Source organism: Alosa sapidissima, chromosome 19 (genome assembly GCF_018492685.1).
Source record: "Alosa sapidissima isolate fAloSap1 chromosome 19, fAloSap1.pri, whole genome shotgun sequence".
Taxonomy (NCBI): Eukaryota; Metazoa; Chordata; class Actinopteri; order Clupeiformes; family Clupeidae; genus Alosa; species Alosa sapidissima.
Window position 1 is genome coordinate 31,973,156 of NC_055975.1, and position 5,000 is coordinate 31,978,155.

Here is a 5,000-nt window from a genome sequence, read left to right on the forward strand (position 1 = left end):
GACTCGTCTGCATAGTAAATATCATTAGGATTTTTATGCGTTCATTCAAATATTATTGGGCTGTTAGCCCAATAATAAAAAAAAAGTGTTGTTTTTTTCAGGCTATGTTTTTTGATGGTAACCTCTTGTCAGTCAATAGTAAAAGTAAATGTAAGTGTAAAACAGTTTGGTTGTTGACTATGAGACTGTGGTGAAATTAGTCTCAGTTTGAATGAGTTCAAATAATAGTTGAGTGCAGAGGCATGTAGGCTATACTCTGCTAATCACAAACACGTTTTGGTAAAGCAAGGTTTAGTGGAATCCTGCTAATCACACCCACATTTTGGTAAAGCAAGGTTTAGTGGAATCCTGCTAATCACACCCATGTTTTGGTAAAGCAAGGTTTAGTGGAATCCTGCTAATCATACACACGTTTCGGTAAAGCAAGGTTTAGTGGAATCCTGGTATTGCACACAGTCCTTCAGATGTGCAGACTGTCAAAATACCAACACGCTGTTCGATGTTGCACTTCTCAGGGAATGACAGATGGTACTCTCATTGGTTGAATGGATGTTATGCCCAAAAAACACATCCATTTCTGATTAAGAAACAGAAAAACATCTCTTTTGAATAGGGCTGTAACGATACACCAACCTCACGATTTGGTTTGTATCACGAGTTTTGACCCACGGTTCGATACAAACCTCGATTTTTCTTTTTTTGGAGGGGGCTAGACATTTTATTAAATAACATTTCAATAGCCTACCTTAGAACACCAGAGGATTACAATATAATATATAATATAATATATCTGTATTATTTGATATCCTGATAAAAAAAGCGAATACTGAATGTCTGATATTTATGACAGCACACTTTATGGAGATTAGCCTATAGCCTAGGCCTACTATTTCTATTACAACTCTACCTCTTTAATTCAGCTGTCTGGCTGAAGCCTGGAAATATTGTAAACGAAGTAGCATAGTTGGCTAGTTTATCATAGTATACTGATTAGACTGTTCAGTTTCCCCATGTGTGTTTAAGTTTCAAGGTAATACTTGTTCTCCTTGGGACAGGCCCTTTTGGGAAACATTGGTATTGAGATAATCAGTCAACTTGAATGCAAGAGTTTTAAACAAATATGTGCAGCATGCTATGTGGGACTGTTATTTATTGAAGGGGGCACCGGAGGAAAATAGGGGAGGGTCATGTCTTTTTATTCTTTGTTGAGGGGAGGGTCACCTAACTTTTTTTTTGTCTAGGAGGGGGGGTCACCTGACTTTTGTATACATGAAAACAGCAAAAAATCAAAGTGGCTTGTTTGATTGTTGATTTCTGTCGCCATATAACGTTCTCTTTCGTTCCATAGCTGTCAACATTGAACATTGAAAATAGTCTAAGGGAGATTTCCCGGGTTTCTCATACGGGAAAATGTCAACATTCGTCCCCGTTAACGTTGGAAGGGTTGGAGCAACAAAGTAGCCTACTTTATTCACGCCTATAGCCTATATTCATTTGGTCAACTTTATACAGCCCTAAAAGGCTAAATTTACCTTTGGTTTACTTGTAGTTTACCGTGTAGCCCAACTTTAAACAGTGTGCATGTTTAACATAGTAAAGCACACTTGTGCATCCACTTGACCTGGTTCCTGCCCATCTCCAGCTTTGCTGTCTCCATCCTTTTTGTTTTTGTTGTTTGCAAAAAATATATAGTATTTATTGGTAACCAGCAACAAGTGCGATTTGTTAATCGCTGTCATTCTCTCTCCTGCGCAAACAAAAATGTGTTACGTTCCAAGTAGCAGTGCGTAATTCTGCTTCATAAAGTTGAACAAATACATTTGGTTATTTCACATAAATAGCCAGTTTATGGTCTACAGTGTAGAGTTGGTAAGTTATGGTAGGCCAACTTGGAGTGAATATAAAACAGGGGAAATTTTTTGTCTACTCGTTGCTTAGTAGCCTGATGGTAGGCAGGTGCTCATGTAGACATTTGGCCAAACACTGCAAGCGCAATTGTGCTCTCACGACAACCACGCCGTTAACTTAAATAGGTTAACATAACTCTAAGTTCGCATTCAAGCAAGTAAAACGATGATTTGAAGACATCTGTTTCGCTGGAAGGGCAAGGGGGTAACAACAGGACAACACAGAGACAGGCTAGATGGCAGGACTAATGTTATGAGAGTATTAATATGGGATATTCTACTGGAAAATATTAAAAAAGTTAAAATATGTGATAAACCTGGAAAAAGTTGGCATGTTAGGTATGTTTCGGTCCCTGTGATTATTTGTGAAATTGTGCAAACAGCCTTTTCAAGTCATTTGAGAAGGAAGGAGTGGTAGCATGCCATGCACGCTCCCAAATTGACGCTCGTCTGAGAAATGGAGTTTTGGATAATGTTCAGCTTCGGCAGCTTTACAATGACTGAGGAAGCCTAGAGACGAGTCCATAGCAACCAGTTCATGTGTTGAATGTGTTATTACCCAGTGTGCTTTGTTGAATGGTCTCAATGTTTTATTTCATGTGAATACTATTTACTAGAGGAAAATGCTGCAGGAAGTGCGCATTTAGTTTCCATGCTTATTGTGCTTCCACAACAATGTTAGTGAGTAAATCTACTGAAATGGCCACCATCTTGGTGGAGTGTGATGTGTAAGATCAGAAAGCAGAGGTTGATTTAAGAACGTTAGCTCATGTCAATGTGTTTCAATGCGCCAAGGAGCGCCGGGGAAGACATCGACATTTGGCCGGGGAGGGTCATGTCTTTTTTGGGAATTCTGTCGGAGGGTCATGTCTTTTGTGGAAATTCTGTCGGAGGGTCATGTCTTTTTTGGAAATTCTGTCGGAGGGTCATGTCTTTTTTGGGAATTCTGTCGGAGGGTCATTGAAAAATGTCTTGCAGGCAATGGAGGGTCATGTAACTTTTGACTGAAGCACTCAAAATACCTCCGGTGGCCCCTTTTATAAATAACGAACAGTCCCTAATAGTAATTTAAGTAAGTAAGTATATATACTCTTTTGATCCCCTGAGGGAAATTTGGTCTCTGCATTTATCCCAATCCGTGAATTAGTGAAACACACTCATCTAGTCGTCTTCTATGCGTCCTTGCTTTCACGATTGTGAATGTTTTATTTGGATTGTGTTTGCCGAGTCGCACGTGTCCATTGAGCAAGGGAGAGCGAGAGGGAGTGGGGCAAGGAAAGGGGGTTTACTTCTATACTGTTTGGTAAAGTTGAACACAGGTATGCAATTATGATTTATTTATTTATTTTTGGACAACGTAGGCTACGGGTAAGTAAAGCGGGAGATGTGTGTTGCTTATGCAGCCGCGTAAGCTGCAAAACACTGCCTGAAACACTAGAAAGGGTGTGTCGTGGTTCTGTTTTTCACACCGCGACACAGGGTCGTGAATATGTGTGTCGCGATTTCGGTTTCGAATCACATATCGTTACAGCCCTACTTTTGAACAATGCACTTGCCGTCTGGCGAACTTACTACGTCGTCAAGAGAGCGATTTTGAATTGGACACAAAAATATCCATCCAGGGGAAGTGATGCTTGCGTAAGGTGCGCAGCATCATCAATGGCTGTTCTCACCCCAACCACAGACTGTTCACGCCACTCAATTTCAATTTAATTTCACTTATAGAGCACTTATAGAGTGCCACAACATTACCAGTGTTTCCCAGACATTGACTTATTTGTGGCAGCCCACCACAATATCAACATTGACCACCACACAATGATTTTCCAGGTTGTACTAAATTGTGCTTAAATCTGGTTAGAATCATAACCGTGCTGCACTAATTTGTTAAAAACTGTTGCATTCGAGTTAATTCTGCAAACCTTCCACCACAAATATAATTCAATTCTGTGGGAAACACTGATTACACATGTCTCATGGCTCTTTACAGAGTGTTAAAACATTCAGAAAGAGCCCATGAGTAACAGGGGCGAGGAAAAACTGGTGAAAGGTTAGTTATGTAGATGTAGAGAATAGAACATGGTGTTTACAGCCACCTGAGGTGTATGTTACAAAGAGGTAGATTGGTTACATATCCAGTATGACAATGCATGAATCCTATTTAGTGTCAGAAAGTTCAAATAGTCCAGTGTAGGGAATTAATTGACCATAGGGATTAGGGGTTGTCATAGGGCAAGTAGTGGGTCACTAGGCTGTGCGGGCCAGGAGTAAGGGGACAGCAACAGGCGATGGTAGGGCAGTCATAGGGATGGGACTTCAACAAGAGCAACAGGAGATGGTAGGGCAGTCGTAGGGATGGGACTTCAACAAGAGCAACAGGCGATGATAGGGCAGTCATAGGGATGGGACTTCAGCAAGAGCAACAGGAGATGGTAGGGCAGTCGTAGGGATGGCACGTCAGCAAGAGCAACAGGAGATGGTAGGGCAGTCGTAGGGATGGGACTTCAACAAGAGCAACAGGCGATGGTAGGGCAGTCGTAGGGATGGGACTTCAACAAGAGCAACAGGCGATGGTAGACACATGAAAAGTCCATGACAGCGCTATGCTATAGCAGCATACCTAAGAGGGGTTGTACGGCGTGACACATGAAAAGACATTTTGCTGAGATTTTTGCCCCTCAACAGACCCCCCAGTAATCAGTTGTGTCAGGGTTGTTGGGATGCGTGATCAGTCATGTCAGGGGAGTTGGGGTGCGTGATCAGTCGTGTCAGGGGAGTTGGGGTGTGCTGTGTGCCTGTTGCAAGTGTGGAATGAAAGAGAGAGGCCTCCAGACGAGCCAGCAGCTCCCAATATCCCAGCTACACCTGCCGCCGCAATACACCTGCAACTGCACTGATCCTTTGATCATTAATCTACAGATTCGTAATAATCATCAAATCAGTGATCCTTTGATCATTACCCCCCTGCTGAAAAAAACAGCCTGACCAGCAAAAGGTGGTTTGCTGGTTGACCAGCTTGTTTGACCACCCTATGCTGGTTGACCAGTTAGACCAGCAAATCTCTTGCGAACACATACCTTCAACTGGTTTACC

General features: G+C 41.9%; 1 protein-coding gene across 2 annotated transcripts in view; it reads left to right on the plus strand.

Annotated features, from left to right (window-relative positions):
* Nucleotides 1–5,000, plus strand: part of adcy8 (adenylate cyclase 8 (brain)) — an 88,334-nt gene that overhangs the window by 33,470 nt on the left and 49,864 nt on the right. The gene's annotated exons all lie outside the window — the stretch shown is intronic.